This window comes from Lactuca virosa, chromosome 3, assembly GCF_052849685.1.
Source record: "Lactuca virosa cultivar CGN04683 chromosome 3, Lactuca_virosa_CGN04683_v6, whole genome shotgun sequence".
Lineage (NCBI taxonomy): Eukaryota > Viridiplantae > Streptophyta > Magnoliopsida > Asterales > Asteraceae > Lactuca > Lactuca virosa.
Window position 1 is genome coordinate 248,699,711 of NC_136428.1, and position 26,533 is coordinate 248,726,243.

A 26,533-nucleotide genomic window follows, 5' to 3' on the forward strand; every position below is an offset into this window, starting at 1 on the left:
GGTTTACCAGTTTTGGGTCGGGAACATTACGGCTATGCATTCACCAAAATTGAACAGAAAAACGTAGTTTGCAATGAAAGTGGTAAATATTATAAGAGCACCAAATAAACTAAAAAAACATTTTAGTCCTTTGGGCAATCCATATCGTAACGTTACTTGTCGTTTAACTACGTCACATTGGCGTGATTATATTTTAAACAAATATATATATATATATATATATATATATATATATATATATATATATATATATATATTTGTCACACCCCTAAACCAGAACGGCGGAAACGTTCGGGTGCGGATGACATCATGTACAGTATCATAACAATTGAATAATAGTAATCAAAGCACAACAACCATCATATTGATAATGTATAGTTTTTACATTTGTGTTCAAATCATTGTATACTTGACACCAAAAGTATATAGCAAAAAGTAAAAGATGTGACGCTATGATGCTCCGTCTTCTCAAAATATGTCTGGATACTTGTCTACTGATTTCCTGAGAATACAAGTGGTTTTGAAAAGAGTGTCAACAATTAAATTGATGAGTTCATAAGCATTTTTGTATTAAAAGTCTGTCACTTGTCCCTTAAAAATGTAATTGTGTTCTTCCAGAAAATCCAATATTTTCTGTTGTAATTGAATTGTAGTCTTAATACCTTAAGACCAAAATGTGTAAGTGTTGTTGTACTCTGAAATAGTATAACGTAGTTTTAATTCACATAAAACCATAAAATGAATGTTTCCAGAAATGTAAGTTTCTCTGTATTGAAAAATAGTATACTGTAATTGTACTTATATAAAACTCTATGAATGTATGTGCATGGATCCACCAGCTGTACTGTAATATATTGTATTGTATTTTTATTATTAAATAAAACTATTTGAAGTTATTTATGTATTCGTACGCAAATCGTATTGTTAATTAATACCAAATTGGGAGTTATTATAACCATGCTTGATGACCTAAGATGGCCTGATACGACGTTCTTCAGGCGTCGGAACTGGTACGACGTTTGTCACCCTAGACCTGCCGGTCTAACTGTAGCTAACAGTTTAGGTGCGGGATTGTCAGTCCCGTATAGATCTATACACAAGTGTCACGCTCTCTCTCCAGGAGACTGGTTATAATTCAGGACTTTCGTTGGCACTTAGATAAGTACTTGAAGTGTGTCTCACAAAGCTATATTGACGGTTTAGTGTAGAATAATAAAACGTCATTTTGTAATGAATAAACTGTATGTAAATCTCCTTTCATAGTGTAATCGTAGTGTAAATAATTATACTTTTATATAATTATTTTTGTGTTGTATCTCTGACTAGTAAAATGATACGTATGTTCCATAAACTATACCTATTATAGTGTAACGTGTATGTTCCGATGAAATGAAAACCTTTGCAATTTTAACAACGTTGAATGTATATGTTCGTAATTCTAAGATAAAAATATTTCGTGTAATTTAACATTTTTGTACAAACGGTAATAAAATAAATGTGATAATATTTAGGAAAAATACCATTTTGCTCAACATGTTACAAAAGGGTTAAAGTTTTATTGAAATAAGTTTATATATATATATATATATATATATATATATATATATATATATATATATATATATATATAATTAAGATTGAAAAGACAGTCGAAATAAATGATTCTACCCTAAGCCCACAACCACACAAGGAACATGAGTTAAGATGGAATCATCAGTCCTAAGCCCGTAAAATCTTAATTATATATATATGGGATAAAATGTGATGTTTTTGAAATGAAAATGAGAGTTATGGACATTGATTTCGGTTTGTATATATATATGGGATAAAATGTGATGTAAAACATTCATTGGGAGGTGTAATTTATCTAATTGGGATGTGTGCCACCGACTAAAAGGGTGTTCTCGGCCTAACTTTTCAACTGAGAACAAGGATTTCGGTCAAAAGATCCAACCGAGAACTAGAGTTTTCGGTCCAAGTGGTTTGCGGTCTATGTGGTTTTCGTTCCGAAGAGTGGGACCACCCTCGCATGATTTCGGTCTCGGCCGAAAAGTGTTTTCAGTCTCGCAAGGTTTTCGGCCTAAATTGATTTCGGTCTACTTTTTGTTTCACAATTTATGTTTTTGGTTTTGGTTTGGAATTTGATTCAAAATACCGAAAACCCTTTAAGTGGGGTATAAATCACTAATTATTAACTCTTTGGCTATTTAATTATTTGATTTATAATTTGACGTGTTTGACTTTTATTGAATGCTTTGACTTTTATTGATTTCTTTGACTTTTATTAACCCCAAATAAACGGTTGTTACATTATCCCCCCGTTAGAGGGAATTCCGTCCCAAAATTATTTATAAAGAGGTACTATTGAACATTTGAACTAGGGAAACTATGTGGGTACTTTTGTTTCATCTGATCTTCCCGTTCCCAAGTGAATTCAGGTCCCCGCTTAGCATTCCAACGAACCTTCACTAATTGTATACGGCTTTGTTTCGTTCTCTTGATTTCCCTGTCCATGATTTCCAAAGGTTCTTCTACGAAGTGTAGACTCTCGTTTATCGAGTGGGATTACGAGAGTCTCGTCGGACAGACACTTATTTAGATTGGATTTGTGGAAAGTGGGATGTATGTTACTGAGTTCATACGGTAGTTTGAGTTTGTCAGCTACCGGGCCGATTTTAGCAAGAATATCGAATGGCCAGATGTACCTTGGATTTAGTTTTCCACGTTTCCCAAAACGTATCATTCCTTTCCAGGGTGAGACCTTTAACATGACGCAGTCACCAACCTAAAACTCCAAGGGTTTTCATCATTTGTCCGCATAACTCTTTTGTCGATCCCTAGATGCTTTTAGTCGTTCTTGAATTTGGATGATCTTTTCTGTTGTTTCTCGAATGATCTCGGGACCGGTGAGAGTGCTGTCAGGTACTTGTTTCTTTGCTAGTTGCGTATAACCTACTTCAGCCTAGCACAGAGCGGATCTGCACTTACAGCCATTGAGGGCTTCAAATGGAGCAACTTTGATGCTAGTGTGATAGCTGTTATTGTACGAGAATTCGACGAGTGGTAAATGGGTATCCCAAGCTTTACCAAAATCTATCACACAAGCTCTCAACATGTCTTCCAGCGTCTGAATGGTTCTCTCGCTTTGCCCATCAGTCTGGGGATGGTATGCTGTACTCATGTCGAGTTTAGTTCCCAAGGACTTTTGTAGTGATTGCCAAAAGCACGAGGTAAATCTACTATCTCTATCAGAGATAATAGATATTGACACACCATGCAATCGTACTATCTCTTTAATGTACATCCTAGTAAACTTCTCCATCTTGTCGGTTTCTTTTATTGGCAGGAAGTGTGCGTATTTCGTTAATCTGTCGACGATTACCAAATGGTGTCATGACCACCCGTGGTCTTGGGCAACTTGGTTATGAAATCCATAGTTATCCGCTCCCACTTCCATTCGGGTATTTATGGTTGTTGTAGTAAACCCAAAGGCTTCTGGTATTTTACCTTGACTTTGGCGCAAGTCAGGCACTTGCCCACATAGGTAGCACTTTCAGCTTTCATGTTTAGCCACCAATAAAGTTTCTTGAGGTCCAGGTACATCTTATCTGAACTGGGATGAACGGAGTATCGAGTGTTGTGTGCTTCGTTCATGACAACGTCTCTGTACCCACCGAACTTCGGTGTCCAGATCTGATTCATGAGGTAACGAACTCCGTCACCCTTAACTTCTAGGTTTTTATCCATTCCTCTTAAGGCTTCACCTGCCACATTCTCAGGTTTCAAGGCTTCCAGCTGAGCCTCTTTAATCTGCGTGGACAGGTGTGAATGTATGGTCATAGTTAAAGACTTTACTCGGCGGCCCGAGTACTTTTTTCCACTAAGGGCATCTGCTACTACATTGGCTTTGCCTCGATGATAGCGAATCTCGCATTCGTAATCATTGAGTAGTTCTACCCATCGTCGTTGCCTCATGTTGAGTTCTTTTTGATCGAAGATGTGCTAGAGACTTTTGTGGTCCGTGAAGACGGTGCATTTCGTACGATAAAGGTAATGCCTCCAGATCTTCAGAGCAAAAACTATTGCTCCCAGTTCGAGGTCGTGCATGGTATAGTTGACCTCGTGGTTCTTAATCTGTCTCGAGGCATAGGAAATGACCTTTCATCGTTGCATAAGAACGCATCCTAGCCCTTGTTTGGACGCATCGCAGTAAACTACAAAATCTTCTGTCCCTTCTGGGAGGGACAAGATCGGGGCGTTGTATAGGGCTCGCTTTAGTGTTTGGAAAGCAGTTTCTTGTTTCTCCTCCCAGTTGAATGTTACACCCTTCTGAGTCAAGGTGGTGCGTAGCTTTGCGATCTCAGATAAGTTTTGAATGAACCTTCTGTAGTAGCCAGCGAGGCCTAGAAATTGACGAATCTATGTTGGGGTTCTTGGGATCATCCAGTTTTCGATTGCTTTGATTTTAGAAGGATCTACGTGTATTCCTTCCTCGCTGACCACGTGACCTAGGAAATCCACCTTTCGAATCCAGAATTCGCATTTAGAGAACTTCGCATACAACTTTTATGCCCTTAATGTTTCCAAGACTTGTCATAAGTGTTGTCTGTGTTCTTCCTTACTTCGGGAGTAGACTAGTATGTCGTCGATGAAAACTATTACGAATTTGTCTAAGTAAGGTCAACACACACGGTTCATCAGGTCCATGAACACTGCGGGTGCATTTTTTAAACCGAAGGGCATTACTACGAATTCATAGTGACCGTAGCGAGTTCTGAATGCGGTCTTAAGAATATCTTACTCCTGGACTTGTAGCTGATGGTATCCTGATCTTAGGTCGATCTTTGAGAAGAAACTTGCGCCTTGTAATTGGTCGAAGAGGTCATCGATTCGAGATAAAGGGTATCGGTTTTTGATAGTGAGTTTATTTAATTCCTTGTAGTCTATGCACATGCGGAACAATCCATCCTTCTTCTTCACGAACAAGACCGGTGTTCCCCAAGGCGAGAAGCTTGGTCTGATGAATCCTTTGCTTAGCAGTTCGTTTAGTTGACTGGATAGTTCCTGCATTTCTGCCGGTGCTAAACGATACGGGGATTTGGCTATGAGGGTAGCTCCAGGAATCAAGTCGATTCTGAACTCGACTTGGCGTTCAGGAGGAACTCCTGGGAGATCATTAGGGAAAATGTCGGGGAAGTTACAAACTTCGGGGATATCCTTGATATCTTTTACCTCTTGTTTCTTATCTACCACGTGAGCTAAGAAGGCGCAGTATTCTTTGCGAAGATACTTTTAAGCCTTGACGCAAGAAATGATTTGAAGGTTTATGTCGGGTTTGTCGCCATAAATGACGAGGGTTTCGCTACTTGGCAGATTAAGACGAATTGCTTTTTCGTAACATAGGATATCTGCACGGTGAGGACTTAACCAATCCATGCCGATGATAACGTCGAAGCTATTTATTGAGACCGGCATAAGGTCGATTTGGAAGGAATAGTCGTTTAGAGTGAGGGTACATCCTATGTATATGTCGTTAGTGCTCTCTGTCTTTCCGTTTGCCATTTCTACGGTGAATGTGTCTTTTAGTGATTGGGGATTTTGTTTAAGTAGGTGTTTAAATTTATGGCTCACGAAACTTCTCTCCGCACCACTATCGAAAAGAATGCATGCATATGAATTGTTGAGGAGGAACGTACCGGTAACACGGTAGGATCTGCTATTGCTTCTTCGTGACCTATTGCCAATACTCTTCCCACACTGCCAACATTCCTTGCTTTTGGGCAATCTCTCTTGAGGTGTCCCGTTTCACCACACCCGTAACAAGCCTGGCTTACTCCAACGCCGGGGACTTGGGTGATTGGTTGTGCTGGTGCCTTACAGAAACGGGCGGTGTGCCCCTTCTTGTTGCAGTTTTTGCAGTGCATTTCCCGACAAACTCCGATGTGATGGAAGTTGCACTTGTTACACTTTGGAAGGGTTCCAGCATATCGATTTTGGGGTGCTGGAGTAGCAGGAACAGGAGTAGGAACGGTAGCAGTGTGAACTGCCACAATTTGTTGCTTCTTTGCGGGCTCTTGTGACGGCTGACCCTTCATTTTGTTCCAAAATTTATTTTTGTTTCCACCTTCTTTGGGTTGCTCGGGAATGACTGTCAGGAAGCCTTGGCGGACTCCATGATCCACGAGTGTTTGTGCCAGATGTTTGGCACTGTCAAAAGTAAGTGGGTTTGCAGCTATCACATTTCCTTGGATCTGGGGAGATAGTCCCCAGATGTACCGTTCCACTTTCTTACTTTCTGGGGTGACCATCCCGGGACATAGTATAGCCAGGTCACTAAATCTGGAAGTGTAGGCAATGATGTCGAATGCCTTCACCATCAGACCCCAAATTTCTTGCTTTAACTTTTGCACTTCGCCCTTCGGGCAATATTCTGCTAGCATCAGAATTTTCAAGTCTTCCCAGCTCATGACGTTGGCTACTAGGAGAGTCAACGATTTGACATAGTTGTTCCACCAGGAGAGGGATCTATCCATGAGAGTGCAGGTTGCGAATTTGACCTTGTTAGCTTCAGGGCATGCATAAATTTCGAACATCGATTCTGTCTTTTCGAACCAGCCTGTCAGAGCAATGACACCTCTGGTGCCATCAAAAGACTTTGGTTTGGCATTCGTGAAGTCTTTGTAGGAACATTCCCTCGGATGTCCCTGACTTTCTCCGTGGTTAGAATTGTTGGCACCGCTACCCGCCCCACTAGCACCACTTGCGTTGATTTGTGTCATGGCAGTGCCACAGCGACTGTTACTGCTGCTTGGAAAACAGCAGAGTCAAACTTTGAAGGTGGTGGCGGTGGTGGAGTTGGTGGTGTGTTGTTGACACGTCTGTTTGATTTACGTGGTGGCATCTTTCTGTCATAAAGTTTAAAGAGGAAGTGATGATAAGTCCTCTACAGTGGTCATGAGTCAGGTGATATTGAACAAGATATATCTTAGTTCTAAACGCATCATATCCTGACTTTTATAGTGTTCTATCAGCGATTTTCAATAGAATTCTACTAAAATAAGTAAACAATCGCAATTTCTATTTAAGAAATTTATAGCAACAATTCTAATGAATTTGTATAGTGTGACCCATACCGGGACCTCCTATAATCACATAGTGTATACAAGTTCTATATAACCAAGATCGAATAGACCTTCGAATAAGTGATCCTACTCTAAGACCACAACTGAACAAGGAACAGGAAGTAAAGCGAAATCATAAATTCTAAGTCTATAAAATCTTAGTTATATATAACACTAACGTATACACTTAGCAATTATAGATCTACCAGCAAGGGTCTTTTGTTTTCACATGATTGATTCTGGTAAGAAGGCCATTCTCGACTATTAGTTTATATAACTATCGAGGCCTAAATATTGTTGTTCTAGTGCTTTAGTGTCATAAAATACTCCTATAGTATTTTAACTTTATGTTTGATTCTAGAGTTTCCTTTTGTATATAGAGTTGGTAAGTTTTAGACTTGTTGCAACACCACGATCATTCCCAAACACATGTTGGTCGTATCTCAAATAAATATAGTTGATTAGGCTATATTTATCCCAGATATGATTGCATAACTGTCTAGGCTTAACTTCAGTGTCCAACTTATCTAAATACTTTTATATAGTTCTTAATGTGATATTGTTAAACGGTATGTATGCATGTTCGTATACTTCTTATAAAATACTTATATTTTAAAAGTATACTTTTAGTCATAGCGTTCCAGCCCCACTGTATTTATAGTTGTATATCTTGTGTGATTTGATATACTTAGTTCACTATAAACAATGCTCTGAAACCAATCTGTCACACCCCTAAACCAGAACGGCGGAAACGTTCGGGGGCGGATGATGTCATGTACAGTATCATAAAAATTGAATAATAGTAATCAAAGCACAACAACCATCATATTGATAATGTATAGTTTTTACATTTGTGTTCAAATCATTGTATACTTGACACCAAAAATGTATAGCAAAAACTAAAAGACATGACGCTATGATGCTCCGTCTTCTAAAAACCTATGTGGATATCTGTCTACTGATTCCCTGAGAATACAAGTGGTTTTGAAAAGAGTGTCAACAATTAAGTTGGTGAGTTTATAAGCATTTTTGTATTAAAAATCTGTCATTTTTCCCATAAAAATGTAAGTGTGTTCTTCCAAAAAATCCAATATTTTCTATTGTAGATGAATTGTAGTCTTAATACCTTAAGACCAAAATGTGTAAGTGTTGTTGTACTATGAAATAGTATAACGTGGTTTTAATTCACATAAAACCATAAAATGAATGTTTACATAAATGTAAGTTTCTCTGTATTGGAAAATAGTATACTGTAATTGTACTTGTATGAAACTATGTAAATGTATGTGTCTAGATCCACCAGCTGTACTGTAAAATATTGTATTGTATTTTTATTATTAAATAAAACTATTTGAAGTTATTTATGTATTCGTACACTAATCATATTGTTAATACCAAATTGTGAGTTATTATAACAATGATTGATGACCTAAGATGGTCTGACACGATGTTCTTCAGGCGTCGGAACTGATACGACATTTGTCACTCCAGACCTGTCGGTCTAACTGTAGCTAACAGTTTAGGTGCAGGATTGTCAGTCATGTATATATCTATACACAAGTGTCACGCTCTCCCTCCAGGAGACTCTCGTTATAATTCAGGACTTTCGTTGGCACTTAGATAAGTACTTGAAGTGTGTCTCACAAAGCCATATTGACGGTTACATGTAGAATAATGAAAAGCCATTTTGTAATGAATAAATTGTATGTATGTCTCCTTTCATAGTGTAATCGTAGTGTAAATAATTATACTTTTATATAATTATTTTTGTATTGTATCCCTGACTAGTAAAATGATACCTATGTCCCATAAACTATACCTATTATAGTTTAACGTGCATGTTCTGATGAAATGAAAACCTTTTCAATTTTAACAACGTTGAATGTATATGTTCGTAATTCTGAGATAAAAATATTTCGTGTGCTTTAACATTTTTGTACAAACGGTAATAAAATAAATGTGAGAATATTTAAGAAAAATACCATTTTGCTCGACATGTTACAAAAGGGTTAAAGTTATATATATATATATATATATATATATATATATATATATATATATATATATATATATATATATATATATATATATATATATATAATTAAGATTGAAAAGATAGTCGAAATAAGTATTTCTACCCTAAGCCCACAACCAAACAAGGAACAGGAGTTAGGCGGAATCGCCAGTCCTAAGCCCATAAAATCTTATATATATATATATATATATATATATATATATATATATATATATATATATATATGGTAAAAATAACGATAGAAACAGTTTGAATTAGTTTGAATGTTAACACAAGGTTGCTTGTGTTTTACTTGTATCCCCCCCCCCCCCTAATACATGGAAAAATCGTGAAATGCGTAGGGGTATGAACTCACCTCGAGTGTGTGTTCTTGGCCGGATACGAAAACGGTGTCAATGTTCTTTGAGTTAGGATACGTTAAAAATTGTCGTATCCTAATAAGATTTATACACGATATAGTTTGTAAATTAGTGAGATGACAATTAAAGTGTTTATATAACACTAGATTATGTAAGAAAAACTTACAATGTTTTCTTAGAAATCAAACTATGTAAAATAGTTTCCTGGGAAATTTTGTTGATGTTATATATATATATATATATATATATATATATATATATATATATATATATATATATATATATATATATATATATATATATATATATATATGGTAAAAATAACGATAGAAACAGTTTGAATTAGTTTGAATGTTAACACAAGGTTGCTTGTGTTTTACTTGTATCCCCCCCCCCTAATACATGGAAAAATCGTGAAATGCGTAGGGGTATGAACTCACCTCGAGTGTGTGTTCTTGGCCGGATACGAAAACGGTGTCAATGTTCTTTGAGTTAGGATACGTTAAAAATTGTCGTATCCTAATAAGATTTATACACGATATAGTTTGTAAATTAGTGAGATGACAATTAAAGTGTTTATATAACACTAGATTATGTAAGAAAAACTTACAATGTTTTCTTAGAAATCAAACTATGTAAAATAGTTTCCTGGGAAATTTTGTTGATGTTCTTGAGAAGTTTGAAGATTTGAAGGTCTTCTGGGAAATGATATGAAGATATGAAGACGTGAGTATGGGTTTTGAGAGAAAATGTGGGATGTTTTTGAAGTGAAAATGAGAGTTTTGGACATTGATTTTCGTTTGTACATATATATATATATATATATATATATATATATATATATATATATATATATATATATATATATATATATATATATATATATATATGGGATTTAATGTGATGTGACACATGCATTGAGATGTGTAATTTATCTAATTGGAATGTGTGCCACCGATTAAAAGGGTGATCTCGGCCTGTCTTTTCAAACGAGAACAAGGATTTCGGTCAAAAGATCCAACCGAGAACTAGAGTTTTCGGTCCAAGTGGTTTGCGGTCTATGTGGTTTTCGGTCCGAAGAGTAGGACCACCCTCGCATGATTTCGATCTCGGCCGAAAAGTGTTTTCGGTCTTGCAAGGTTTTCGGCCTAAATTGATTTCGGTCTACTTTTTATTTCACAATTTGTGTTTTCGGTTTTGGTTTGGAATTTGATTCCAAATATCGAAAACCCTTAAGTGGGGTATAAATCACTAATTATTAAATCTTTAGCTATTTAATTATTTGATTTATAATTTGACGTGTTTAAATTTTATTGATTGCTCTGACTTTTATTGACTGCTTTGGCATTTATTGATCCCAAATAACTGGTTGTTATATATATATATATATATATATATATATATATATATATATATATATATATATATATATATTTATCTGATCTTGATTAATTTTTGCATCTACTGTCTACCTCTCAATTAAACTTATATTATTGTTTATCTGGTAATCTTGTTACACTTTAGAAATGGGTTAAGATACATCAAAAAATATTAAAAGAAAATTAGATGATTTTTCATATATAAATTGGGAAATTGTTAGAAAAATCCCAATATTTTCAGAAAAGTTACATTTTAGTTCTAAAAAAAATTTGAACATAAAAGTCTCAATTATTTCAATTTGGCTCAAATTAATAATTAAAAAAAAAAACCTTCTTTTTATTTTAACAAGAAATTGCATATTATCGTGTAAAACCAATTGTAACTTTTTCGAAAATATTAGGATTTTTCTGACAATTTCTCATATAAATATATACATATGTTAGTATATTAATATGATAAATACCCAAATACACAAAGTAGTCAGAAAATAGTAGTAGTTATGGGACCGAAGACTCTGTCGTATGTAGCTAGCAAATTTGTTTTTGTAATTGTGTTGAAAGAGCTGCTGTAGAAGCTCTAAATTAATGATGGTAATAATCTACTCTAATCCTGGCACTACTCAGACCTTGTGGCCATGGAGGTTCGCCTGCAGTGACTCCAGGGCATGAGGCAAAGCCTCATGTTTGCAGCGGGGAATTAGTCGGTGCACGAAAACTGGTCCGGAAACCCTCGTTAGAGAAGTTCCCTTTCCAAAAAAAATGTCACACTTTCATTCAATTTGCCAAATATTATTTTGAGGTTATTTTGAATAATTTTTTTTCCACATGTAATTTTGAGTTTTTTCTATTTTAATAAATTTCATATAATATTTTGAGGTTATTAATGGACTTACTTTCTTATTTCAAAATTCTCAAATTAAAACTCATTAGTTTATTTTGTTTATTTATTTAAATTTAAAAGATAAAAAAATCAATTTTAATAATTTATTATTTTTCTTATTTTTTTAAAAAATCTAAAGTTCTTAAATATTTATACCTTTATATTTAATTTTTTAATTAACCCATGTAAAAATGGATCTTATGCAAACAAAGTAATAATACTAAACCATCAATGGTACAAACCCATGATGTTTTTGAAGTTCTTAAACCAGCATTGTCGTTATTGAATCTTCTATACTTATAAACACCGAATGTATATCGTCCACTTATTATTATACAAACTATGAAACTTTAATTTCATCTATATGATAAATATTAAACAAACTCGAACGAATTTAATCGCAACATATTGGACACCTTACGAGTCCGTTTTCATTGCAATCGGGACATCTTTGAAACCCATAATCATTTTCTTCTTCTTTTTCACCTTCATGAGAATCAACTTCATAGTAAATCTTACAGCTTCCAGAACACGTCTCACATGGTAAAAATCTGACATCTCCACAACCCTCACATCCTCCTCCACCACCACAACCACCACCACCGTCATCCACCATTTCACAACCTTCTAACACCTTATCTAGTTGAAACTCATCATGCAATCGCCTAATTTCCTCAGCACCACCGATGTATTTCTTCCCAACGAACACCTTCGGCAACCCCCCACCAAGACCAAATCGATCACCCAACAACTCCTTGAGTTCCTCCTTGAAACCCGAATGCATGGATACATCACGTTCGTCAACTCGAACACCAGAACTCTTCAGAATGACTCGAACATGGCAACAATCCTCGTAAGTCTTTCTAACACCCCTTAAGCTTGTGAAGTATAAAATCAATTTGTCTTTGTGAGTGTGACCATACATAATTTCGGTTTTTCCATCTTGTAACGATCTCTTCACATCATCAAGATTGTTACCTTCGGATGACTGTTGTTTTCCGCAGATTAATGGCTTTTGATTCAGATCAAGATATGATGCAATAGATGTGTTGTTCGAGTTTGAATTCGAATCCAAATGGTTCCTCTCTTTGATTTGTAGCCATAATGGTTTGCACAATACTTCAACATCTCGATCTTTTTCTTGTGGAATAGAGTTGGAATTAACGTTGTAGGAGAAATGACGGATGTGATCCAAATCCACCGTGGATGGTGGTCGGAGAGGGCTTGAATCATCCAAACCCTCCATCAACTCCCACGTATTGATCGTTTCTGGCTCACCGGTAGGAGTTCTAATGGGCGTTCTTGGAGCAGTTTTCGTGATCTTTTCGTTGATCATCTTAGACCATGTTTTGGCCTCGATGACTCCAACTGCAAAATCCTTGCTGTTCTTCTCCGGGAGATTTTGTCGGACTGGATCATGGCGCACCTTGGGTTTGGATGAATCGAGTTGAAGGTAACCAAGGGTGGTGGAGGTGAGTGCTACGATGTGGCGGTGGTCGGCGCCGTCGTGTGTAGAAGTAGAAGAACGGTGAACGTCTGACGAATAGCTCCTCCGCACCGGAGAACATTGAGCATTGCAATTCCGGCATACAGATTGCTTCGATGGTGTGCAACCCATTACACCAAAACCCCACCAACAAATTCCAAAACTGAACAATAAAAGCCAACACTTTCTAATAAAAAAAGATTAAAGAAACATAGAATCTAGAGTGTGTGTGGATATGTGTAGGTGATAATGAGAAAAGGAGAGAAGTTCAAAAAGATAACATTCCCCCATGAATGAGCTGGAAAGAGAGGCAACAGCTTCAAAGATAAAATGAAAAAAAATCAAGAATAAATAGACAGTTTAAATATACCAATAACGATGAAGAACTGGGTAAGACTTTCGATCAAATTCCCACGAATAGGAGACTTAAGAACACACAATGTTCGTATGTGAGAGAGAAATAATGAGAGAAGGCGGGAATTATTGCATACATGGCTATCCTTCTATTATTCATCGTCCCTACAGAAGGTCCAAAAGCAAATGGAAAAGAACAGATCGTTAGGTTAACAGTTACTACCCCCATGCGCATGTTGACCGGCGTACAATTCACGTCCGGCCAAGGACATTGGTTTGGGAGGTAGCGACGAGTGGTGGCGGCGCGTGGACGGAAAGGTAGAGTGTAACCGATGGGAGTAGTACGGTTATGGAAGTTCTCCGACGTCGCCGCGGCGACAACGACTTCTCGGCAGTCGTGGGGTTAGTAGGGCCCTTTTTCTGAAATAGAATTTAGAACCTGCGAAAGGTCTGTTTTTTGATTTGATATGGTTCGAAGCCTAAAATCACGGGTTTTCCAAATATATATTAAATTTAAATTAAGAAATGAGAAATACTATTTGTCACAAAATATTATGTATGTTTATATTTATCAGAATATATTATGTATGTGAAACGATTTAAAAGTTAAAACTAGTTATTTTTTCAAAAGACTTGGTTACTTGAGGGAATGTATATAAAATATTTCTTAAAAAATGTGAACATTTATAGTTGTTCTGATAAAACTATATAAAGATACCTAATATGCAACCACCACCACCACCCCCCGCCCCAAACAAAAATAAATAAAAGAAAAAAAACATATATATTTTAAATCAATAGTTTGTTTTATTATGGAAAACAAATCTTGGTATTTAGAATAGAAATTGACATATAGGTAACTGTGTACGTGATTTGATTTTTAATAACGTAAACCACTAAACGTTGAAGGGCGTGTTCGGCACGGAGCGTTTGAGAGCTTCTAGCTTCTAGCGTTTTACAAAACGCTCTATTTTGAACAGAAAGCCTTGTTTGGCACTACAAACTTCTAGCGTTTAGTTTAAACAAAACGCTCCAAATCTAAAAGCTACTTCATGTAGCGTTTAACAAAACGCTACAAGCTACCCGCTACAAGCTATCAGCTAGTTTTGCCGAACACGCCCGAATTCAAAACTGTGTTATCTTATGACTTATGATAAATTCAAGTGATAGTATGTTCTTTTTACATGTAATTTGTCCATTTGAATCACTAAAAACACATAATGTTGTTTGTTCATAGAGGTGTACATAGAGATGGATCCATGGGGCTTTTACTAATCCAAGCCGGACCGGATTTGTGGGGTCCAGACCATTTAGCTCATAGCATATCAATATTTCAAGCTCAAGAGATATTTCAAACTCAAGAGGAGTCTTCCTATTAGGGAGAATTTGGTGATGAAAGGAGTTGATATTCATTCTACTTTTTTCAATTTGTGAACTTGATACAGAAAATTTACAGCATTTGTTTGGGGAAAGTGAGAATGCAGCTCGGGCGTCCGATGTTGCATCAAAATGGTTAGATGTATAGATCCTGATTTCTTTCACTCATTCAGATTTGTTACATTGGTCGGATTTATTAGGTGTTTGGAGTTTGAAGAAGGTAATAATTCAAGTGGTTGTGCAAACTAATTGGTGGGTTTTATGGAAATATCGTAATGATTTGGTTTTGCTTGTTCATTCTACTCGAAAGAAGCTCATATTTTATTTGATTTTAGATTATTTGTTTTTGTGGTGTTCTAATGAAAACCGAAATGCCCATGTATTTTGGATTGGGTGGTTGATACACCTGGACCACCTCCTACCTCCTGGACGATTTGGGCAGGTTTATCAGAGGGCAAGGAGTAAGTTGCAAACAGTCTTTGACTATATAGGAGATCATTAGTAAAATCAGTCTTTGACTATATAGGAGATCATATGTTCTCAAACAGCGGCAAATCGGTTCTAACCCTAGGTCTGGATCTTATACCTATCAATTGGTATCAAAGCAATACGGTTTCTAGGCAATCATACTGTTCATGCGTACTTTTCATCAGCGGTAATTTTGGAATATGATTATCTGGGATGGGGTCAAAAATCAACAACATAGAGAGGATTGATAATCGGGAAACCGATGTAGCCAAGGTGCATGAAGAAGCAGCAGCAAGTAGGGTAGAAAGTGCCACTTAATTTCAATAGCTAATGAATGCACTTAACGACTTTAAGGAAGACTCGAAGAGGGGATGACAGAAAAAAGAGAAAAAACCCAAGATTCGGTTTGGATCTTTCGGGGATAATGACGAGGAAGAAGAGGAATTCGTGGGATCACAAGGATGAAAATTTGGTAAAATCAAGGACCCATTACGAGACTGCTGTAAATTTAAAATGCCCACCTTTGAAGGAGAAGATATGTATGGATGGATTTACCGGATCGAACGGTACTTCGAAATCCAGGGTATCATCAGTCTGCACGGAAGGCGCAACTCTGTCATGGTATTGATGAAATGAGGCTAGGGCTCCATGTCGATCATGGCAGGGGTTCAAACGCAAGCTGCTTGATCGCTTCCAAGAGTAACATGAAGGGAGTGTATACGAACAATGCTTAAACATTCAACAAAAAGTAACTGTCCAAGAATATGTCAGTAAATTCGAAAGTGTAGCTGGCTAACTCCTAGATCTACCTGAAAAAAGATTTGGAAAGTACTTTCATAAAGGGTTTAAAATTGTATCTCTGTTCAGCCATACAAATCATGGAACCCGAAACCCTAGCCATGGCCATGAGAATCGTGGACAAGATAGACGAGAGTAAACCTATGGGGGCCACCAAGACCATTGGCAACCAGTTTGCAAATCAAACAGGAGTGGGGGAAGCCAAGTCAGGAACAACCCTGAAAGCAACAACGGCGGTAAGTGGGTGGTGACAAAAAACATAATAGCGACAATACGGGAGGGACTTTCAAACGACTAACTGCAACGAAACCAGGAGATAAAAAATCGAAAGGAATTTGCTTTCAATGTGATGGAAATTTTACCTCAAGGCATTGTTATCCAAGTAAGACATTGCAAGTACTGGTAGTGGATGAAGAAGCAAGCGACAACGAAGAAGAAAGTTTGAATCATGCCCACCTCAATATGGTGGAGGTATCATTGAATTTGGTTAGTGGTTTTATGTCGCCACAAACCATGAAAGTGAAAGGGGATAGTGGGGAAACCTAGGTAGTAGTTCTAATCGATTTGGGCGCAACCCATAATTTCACCTCTAAACAGGTGGTCGTTCTCTTAGGGTTGGTAATATCGTGCATTGACGCGGTACAGGTTCGCTTAGGTAATGAGATGACGGTTCAAAGTTCAAAAACATGCAAAGGAGTCATGCTTGTGTTACCCGAATGCCAAGTAGTAGAAGATTTTTACCCATAAAATTAGGACTTTCGAACGTGATTCTCGACATCAAATGGATACTTACTTTGGGTGATATGACTGTTAATTGGCAAGATTTACATATGACGTTCTGCGAAGGTAATCGTCAAGTCTCATTGATATGCGATCCAAGCCTTTCAAAAACATTGGTGTCATGTAAGTCGCTCAACTGAATCCTAAACTATGAGAACAACGAGTTTTTGTTACATTTAAATTCAATAGAAGAGGTTACCACCACACCCCCCATATTCCGACGAAATTTCAAGACATGATCGATAAGTATGGTAAGGTTTTTGAGATGCCTAGCCGTGTACCCTTGTTCCGCAGCCACAAACATGCCATCACCTTACAAGAGGGTATGTCTCCTATTAGCATTAGACCATAGCATTATCCGTTCGCACAAAAAGATAAGATCGAAAAATTGGTACGAGAAATGCTACTTGTGGGAATCATTCAACCAAGAACTAGTCCTTTTTCTAGTCCCATATTATTGGTTAAAAGGAAAGACGATAGCTGGAGATTTTTTGTTGATTACCGCGCATTGAATAAAGTCACTATATTAGATAAATTTTCAATACCAGCGATTGAGGAACTCCTTGATTAACTACACGAATCCACGATATTCTCTAAAATCAATTTGAAATCCAGCTACATTCATATTCGAATAAAGTCAAAAGACATCCCCAAAACTGCTTTTCGGACACACGATGGTCATTATGAGTTTTTGGTGATGTCGTTTGGGCTAACCAACGCCCCAGCTACGTTCCAATCATTAATGAACAAAGTATTCTAGCTGTTATTAGAATGCTTTGTATTTGTATTTTTTGACAACATTCTCGTCTACAACAAAACGGAGAAAGAACATATCGTGCATCTCGCGACAGTCTTGCAGGTGCTACGCGAGAATCTTTTTTTATGCTAACTGAAAAAAATGTTGATTTGCTCAAACTTAGGTTGAATATTTGGGTCATATTATTTCGGAAAAAGGGGTAGCGGTCGATCCTTCCAAAATTAATGTTATGCTCGAGTGGTTAGTTCTGAAAACATTAGCTCCGAGGGCTTTTTGGGTTAACGGGTTACTACAACAAGTTTGTTCAAGGATACGAGAAAACAGGCATGCCCTTTACGGAGAAATTAAAGAAGGATGGGTTTAAATGGAGCAATGAATCAACTAAGGTGTTTTGGCAACTACAACACGCTATGACTCAAGCATCAGTTTTGGCTTTACCTGATTTTTCAAAGGAATTTGTGGTAGAAACGGATGCATTAGGGTATGGTGTAAGGGAGGTATTAAGGCAGGAAGGGACACCAGTCGCTTATTATAGCCATGTGTTAGGAATTCGAGCTCGGATGAAATCAGTCTACGAACAGGAGCTCATGGCTATAGTGTTAGTGGTTCAAAGGTGGAGGTTATACCTTATGGGATGACAGTTTGTAATTCGCACGGATCAGAAAAGTTTGAAACGTTTATTAAACTAGCTCACGGTAACAGAAGATCATCAACGGTGGTTATACAAATTATTGGGGTACACGTTTGATATAGTCTATCATTCGAGAAGAAAGAACAAGGCGCCAGATGCATTATCGCGTAAAACACTCGAGACCTAACTAAAAACGATCACAACGGCGTGTAAAATTAATTAGAAAGATTTGAAAAACACCTTGAAACAGTGAGTAAAATCGTTTCCATTAAGCAAAAGTTGTCCAAAGGGAGTTTGGTACTTGTAGGATATACGTTGGATTCGGGAAAATTATTGTACCATGGTCGGCTAGTGTGGAATCGAGATTCTCAATGGATTCCAAGATTGTTTAAATAATTCCACAACGGGGTTGTTGGCGGTCATTCAGGGGTTAAAAAACATATCAACGCATGGACCCAGAAGTTTTCTAGTTCGGTATGAAGGGCGATATTGCTCCAATGATCGCAGAATGTGACGTTTGCCAACGCCAGAATTATTCCACTTTAACGCCAAGTGGGTTGTTGCAACCATTGGAGCTTCCAACAAAAGTATGGTAAAAAATTATTATGGATTTCATTGACGGTTAACCAGGATCAGAAGGGTATACTTTCATTTTTGTGATCATCAATCGATTAAGTAATATGCTCATTTTGTATCGTTTAGACACCCTTATACAGTGTTGTCAGTCGCAACTATTTTCCTTAAAGAAGTGTTCGTTTGCATGGAATACCCGAGTCAATCATCTTCGATCGCGACAAGGTGTTTTTAAGTCAGTTTTGGCGAGAATTGTTTCGACTACAAGGAATGGTCCTTAAGCATAGTACTACGTACCATCCCAAACGGATGGACAAATAGAGGTTGTTAATAGTTGTGTAGATACATATGTTCGGTGTTTTGTTCGGTATACTCCAAAATGGTGGGCTAAATGGATTGATTGGGTGGAGTATTGGTAAAATACCTCTTTCTATACTTCAACAAAAACTACACCTTTTAAAGTGTTATATGGAAGAGATCCGCCACATCTACTTTATTATGGTCACGAAACCACTTTGGGTGGGTCGATTGAGGAGTACTTGGCGGAACGGGACCGTGTTTTGCAAGAATTAAAGGGATGTTTTCTTCAGGCTTAGCAGATGATGAAAAAACAGGATGATTTGCATCGTCGAGAAGTAGAATTCATTGTTGGGGATTTGGTATACTTCAAATTAAAGTCGTATCTGTAACGCCCGATATGTCAGGTAAAATCTTTAGCTAATTATTTTTCTCTTATTGGCTTAAGGACCTTGTACGTTGGGCGTACATAAGGTACGTCGAGCGTCTTTCAAAGCATGCATAACATAGGTTTATCCCCCTGGTATGCTGGGAGTACGTCAGCCAGGGGAAAACCCTAATTATTAGGGTGTGTACCCTATTTAAGCACCTTATATCCCCAAGGCTCACTCCTTATCAGCATCCATTTCCTCTTTTGAGCTTTATCTCAAAACCCTAACCCATTTCTCAAAATATTGACCCTTGTGTATGTTTTGGTGTGTGTGCGGTGCATATAGAAGAAGCCGAAGCCTTGTAGAGGAGCATTTATCAAGTAGGAGCTTGTAGATCCAGAGTCCATCCATCATTTTCAGCCTCCAGGAGGTATAAAGTCCTAACCTTGTTGATTCTTTGCTTATATCTAGGTTTGTTAGGGTTTTAAGCATATTCTGGTCCCATGAGTTGTTTTTTGTGAGTAAAAGCTACACCAAAAGATTTGGGTTGTACTTATTGGTGTTTTGGGGGTCCCTTTTTCATAAAAATCATGTCTTGATGGTTTTGGTCCAACCATGCATGACATAATGGTTATCTTATGGAGTATAGAAGCTAGAAATGAAGTTTATGCGTTTTTAAATCGTGCAATAGCATAAAGATGGCAACTTTATGGATTAAGACCTTATTTCGAAGTTAGATCTATGTTTTGGACGTTGGACTTAAAGCATTAAGTTCTTAATGGGTGATTTTGGCTTACTGGGGCATGCGTTGGGCATACGAAAACGTACGTTTAGCGTACGCATCCGGTTTCCTAATTCTGGTGTCGCGTCCTAGTACATCAGGCGTACTAGTGGTACGCTTAGCGTACTCGATCAGGAGCTAAGTGGGTTCTTGATCTTGGGATGCTTTTGGACTCTAGGGTTTTGGGCTCTTGTTGGTCCACAAGTCTTTATTAGTTGGGCCATTTTTAGGCCTTGGACCTTTATGGATTTGGGCCCATATTGGGCATTGAGTGTCCTTTGGACTTTGGGCTAGTTTGGGATTTTATACTCTGATGTTATTTTCACTATGATATACTTTTGGTTGATTTGATATGGTTATTGAATGCTTGGGAATGAATTAAAAACAAAATTTTTATCTGGAATTTTTGGGATGTTACAAGTTGGTATCAGAGCCTTGGTTTGAGGAATTCAGGCATACTCTAAGGTGCGTCTGAACTCAAACTGAGGGTTTGGTAGATTTTTCATAAAAGAAATGTTTTATTAATGGATTTCTAATAAAAGAAAGGGATGTGATGCGTGCAATCAGCCGAGCTCAAGTAAGTCTTCCCAAAATATCTATACATGTTAAATGTTTTATGTTATGATATGAGAATCACATGCTAGATTAGGACTAGGGATCTGCTTAGGATTGCATCATAGAATGCTAGGAGAGATACCTTTATGTGCCTATTGTACGAGCTTATAGGTCTTCATGCTAGTATAAGATCATTTATCTAATAGGATGGCCTCTCTAGGTTATGTTCTTATTCAAATTGCTTAATGTTCGAATACTGCGTGCTTTGTGATTTTAGGAATTCTCATTGATATCATCTAACTAATGGATGAATGCGCTTGGTTACATATTATTGAGATTAGATAATTTTAGAGGGTTAGGTTTAACTCTATTGCGCAGCTCTTGTTTGAGTCCAACCGTTATAGTGTGAGACCTTTCATTCGAAGAATTATCTAATACCGATAGTATGTAATTACAATCGTGTGGTAGTTAGATGGTATTAGAGGGAGTTCCTTCTGCAGCTGATAGCAGAGAGTGGTGAGGAAAGGAATCCTACGGAGTTCCTGGGATATGTCTTGGCGCATAGGGTGCTCTATAGTATGAGAGGAGTACCAGATAGAAAGGAAGTGACTTGGAGGATTCGAGACAGTCCTTGGGGAGGATATAGATAGGTGTGGAAGGTAGTATCAAGCTCGTACTACTGGAAGCACATGATTTACACACAAGACAAGGAAAGACATGATAAATTCAAGAAACTTCAAGAGTATGAACGTCTTCGTGTGTATATTGATTGTTTATGCGCTATGTTTCAGCATGGTGATGACACGCGGTGGGGCGGGAAGTTCAGGATCTGAATCTGGTTCGGGCTCGGGCAACGAACCAATTAATGAGGGTTTATGCGAGTTCATCGCGTCTGAGATTATGAGAGGCATCCACGTGGCGACCCCCGTGATGTTTGGTTCGATCAAGGACGGTATCATCGAGATGATAGAGGATCACCTTCATATCTGTAGTGCTGATCTGGCTGCTAGTCAGACTGGAGCCCACACTCTCTCCTTCAAGGATTTCAGAGGATGTGGGACGTATAAATTCTTTGGGGCGAAGGACCCCATTGCCGCCAAGCGATGGTTAGCAGATATTGAGTGTGCCCATATGATTAGCTTCTGCCCCGAGGGGTCGAATGTGAGGTTCGTTTTAGGATGTGTGAGGGAGCGAGCCCGAGATTGATGGGAGGAGGTTGGCTATGCTTTGGGAGACCCAACCATTGAGGCCATGACCTGGTCGGATTTTGTGCCCTGGTTTTGAGTGGAGTTTGCACCAGCTGTTGAGGTGCAACTGCTGTCGAGGAAGTTCCTGGATATGCAACAGACGACTAAGATCGTGGCGGAGATCACTGCCAAGTTTCGAGAAAGAGCTTTATTGGTACCCCAGTACGTTGCACACGAAGAGATGAGGAAGACTCGATACCATGACATGCTGAGATCAGATATCAGAGAGTTTGTTAGTTTTTCTGCCTGTCCGACACTGGATGACATGATATACAGGGCCCGGGAACAGGAAATTGATTTAGAGCATATAGGGAAGAGGAAGGCAGAGCATGGGCAGACGACTGGGGTTTCAACAAAGAAACTCAAGGGTTTCGATTCTAGATCGAGGGACCAACATGTTCGGGGCCGCTGTGGCAAGTGTAGCAAGGCACGTGACGGAGTCTGTAGGGCGGGTGGTTCGGGCTGCTACAAGTGCGACAAGATAGGGCACTTCGGCAGGGATTATACTGCCCCTACCACCACCCAGGTATCTGATATGATTTTCTTCCATTGCATTCAGAGGGGCCATAAGAAGGCCAACTACCTGAATTTAGTAGCGGTAGGACCAGTAGCAACACCTTCTCCGGCTACTCTGAGGATCACTGATGGCCGCTAGGGAAAGGTGGAGGTGTCATGTGTTCAGAGCAGGGAATTTCAGCTGACATCCGAGGAGGCTCGTGCAACACATGATGTGGTTACTTGTATGTATCTTCTCCTTACCTTTTTATTTATGTTATTTATCATGCTTATATTCTTGTGTTGTTGTTTAGGGTCGTTCCTTGTGAAAAATATTCATACTTTGGTTTTATTCAATTCGAGAACTACCCGATCCTTTATATCTCTTGCGTTTAGCAAGAGATTTTACGATACCCCTAGGGAGCTAGATTATCCATTAGAGGTTGAGGTTGCTGACGACCGTCCGTTGCGAGTATCAAGGATTCATCGGGGATGCACTTTGGAGTTATTCAGCGACCAGTATCCAATTAATTTGGTTCCTATTTCCATGTGTGAAAGCAAGGTCATTATGGGGATGGATTGGTTGAGCCCCATTGAGGCGATGATTGATTGTGGACTTTATTTGGTGCATGTTCGATCCCCAAATAGGGGAGAGTTGGTGATCCACGGTGAGGGTGCTCAGCATGGGTCGGCTCTTTGTTCGGCAGCAAGGGTCATACGTTATCTTCGGCAGGGATGTTCTGGGTTTGTGGCCTATGTGATGGATACCCGAGAAAAGGATAAGGTGACTGTGGATATGAAAGACCCAAACTTTCATACTAAAGACATTGTTACTCCTAGTTACTCCAAAACATGCTACATGCATATTCAAAAATAATATTTTACATTGATAATTTGATTACAAAAGTCTGGATACAAACCGACTAAGTTTTAGTATATTACATAACTACCCAAGATATTAAAGCTTTTATACATCGTAAACCCAAGTACAAAAGTAATAGTATAAACTATTCTAAATCTTCCAACAGTATATGACTATACTAGATGCTTATTACCTGCAATTGTTAAACACTGAGAGGGGTAAACGGTGATGCTTAGTGAGTTCAATAATAGATACAATATAACGTTATGCCATATATATACTTCAATATGGCAGAAGCAAAGGGAACAAGGAACAACAAAGGCAGATGAGTATTATATGATATTCTTTCCATATCAACAAATAATCTGATTCAAAGATTTACAAACAATTAGACATAACTATTTCAACTTGATATACATCAATAAGACTTTTGCCCATATGGCATGGAAAATAACCGATTTCTGAATAAACATTTCGGCTAGCAAATTATAGGCTTTCAGCCCTGCCTAGCCTTCTGCCAATGCCAAAGGAATGCTTAATCATTCACTTCATGGTCAAAGGCTACATACTAGTACCCAAGTGATGCTTATGTCATACACTTTAGAGTCAAAGGTTAGCTCCGTTAGTATTCCGTTAGTAAACAAGTCATGCTTTACATAGTCAAAGGTATAAAACCAGAATAACACAGGAAAACACATTGAACATATAACACATAACATACAATTGTTCCTATATATTGAACTCACCGTGAATTAATCGATTGATAAAAATGATAATTTGGGCAGCACTTCGCCTCTAAAAATGACTTTCTTTGATGAAAACGGGGAATTTTAGTTGAAAACCGGCCTTACGCGGGCAGAGTTTCGACTTGAAAATATGATTTTCTCGGGAACTTCGGAGCGTCGGACTTGCTTCGGATGTCGGGGATGATACCAGGACCTCGGGGGGTTAAAAGTAGCTAGAGAAGAAGTAGAGAGTGTGAGATAATAGATTTTGTAAACAAAAACCCGGAGGTCTTCTCTTTACTGCATAGGACTTCTCTCGATCCTTGGCCGCTTTCATTCTTCCTCGTACAATTTGAATCTTGTCAGTGGTGTCTTGAATAATTTCAGGGCCACTAAGGACTTTCAGTCCTAAATCACGCCAACATAATGGAGTATGACATTTACGCCCATATAGTGCTTCATATACCTTCAGTATATTTTCTACTGTTTGGATTGTTCTCTTCTTCTGACCATCTGTATGGGGATAACAAGTTGTGCTGATAGTGACACGAGATCTCAATTCATATTGCATAGTTGTCCAAGAATAAGAAGTGTAGCTATTATCACGATCGGAAATAATCTTTAGTGGCACACCATGTCTCGCAACAATTTAATCCAAGTATGCTTGTGCGTATTTCTCCATTGGAGCTGCTTTACGCATGGCAAGAAAATGTGCACTCTTAGTTAGTCGGTCGATAACTACCCAAATGCTATCATTATGTCTAGCAAAATTTGGCAATTGGAGCAGCACTAGACATAAAGCCAGTTCAGAATTCTATTTGCCTATCGGGGGAAGACCAGGCAAATCATCGGGGAAGACATTAGGATATTCATTAATAACGGAAACATCATTTACAGTTTTCTTCCCCTCTTTTGAGATATCAACTGTATAGGCTAGATAAGCAGAATGCCCCCTTCGATATAAATTTACAGGTTTCTAGGAAAGAGATTATTTTTAAGATGTTTAAGTCATTGTTTACCTTAAACATAAATAAGATTCTTCTCTTTGATAGGGATGCGTACCATCTTTTCGTAACACAAGAGTTCTTTTCGGTTCTTTGACAACCAATTCATGCCGAGAATAATTTCAAAGTTGGGCAAAGAGATAAGAATCAGGTTAGCAAGAAAACTATAACCTTCAATTTCTATGACACAATCTCTATAGACTTTATCAGCAAGTAATGATATACTTCCCACGGTATCTACATGAAATGATTAAGCGAATGAATAACAAGCAATTTGGAAGGAATACACGAATTCATGAGAGATAAAAAGAATCTGAGGCACTAGAATCAAATAATATATGAGCAAGTCTAAAGTTGACGAGAAATGAACCATTCACAACATTCGGGTCCTCGTGTGCCTCCTCTACGGTAATCTGAAATGTACGGCCTTTAACTAAATGATTTTCAAACTCTTCAAACTTCTTAATTGATGGCGGTGCTCAAATTTGTACTCGCTCTTCATTCTCTATTGGGCCTTCGGTCCTAATCTCTGAGAAAAAAATCAATTCTCATTGCAGACTCTTACTCCTTCTTGAATTTGGGTTATAGACTCAACCCAAGATAAGGTTTTCACTTTTGCTACAACAACAACTCGAATGGTCATATTCTAATGACCTTTGATTTTATAACGCAAAAGACACATAACGAAACATACACTTTTATTAGAATCAGATCGAACAGGTCGAGCTGATGGAATAGAGAAAACAGAGACAGTTTGATCAACACGTGGATGCTTCGGAACAGATTGAGTGGCACCACGTATTTCTAAGTCATGATCACGCTTTCGTGCATACTCAACAACTTTGTCGAATGATAGAATATTTCGATTAATTACGAATTCACGGATTTCATACCGTAATCCTTCCATGAATAACTAAATTTTCATCGTCTTCATAACAGGTAGTATCTCTGACTAATGGTTGCTCAATCCTTTGATGAAGATCATTATATTTCTATCGACTACCTTGACCATCTCCTTCTTCAATTCTCTGACTGAAATTTCGTCACTACACGAGACATGGTTCTCTGAACCAATCAATTCACTTCGCAAATTTATTTTAATCGGAGTCGATTCTTTATGACCACTAAGGTCTGAACGAATATCATCTTCTTGGTCATCACCGAAACGAAGGTAATGACGGAAACAAACAAAACAATA

General features: G+C 37.9%; 1 pseudogene across 1 annotated transcript; it reads right to left on the reverse strand.

The window, feature by feature from the left end:
- Positions 1-12,017: 12,017 nt before the first annotated feature.
- LOC145167104 (uncharacterized protein At5g39865 pseudogene) lies at positions 12,018-14,029 on the reverse strand (annotated as a pseudogene). Its single transcript, XR_013740898.1, has 2 exons — positions 13,631-14,029; positions 12,018-13,423 (listed from the first exon to the last, which is right to left on the reverse strand). The product of XR_013740898.1 is annotated as an uncharacterized protein At5g39865 pseudogene (transcript).
- Between the last annotated feature and the right edge of the window lie 12,504 nt (positions 14,030-26,533).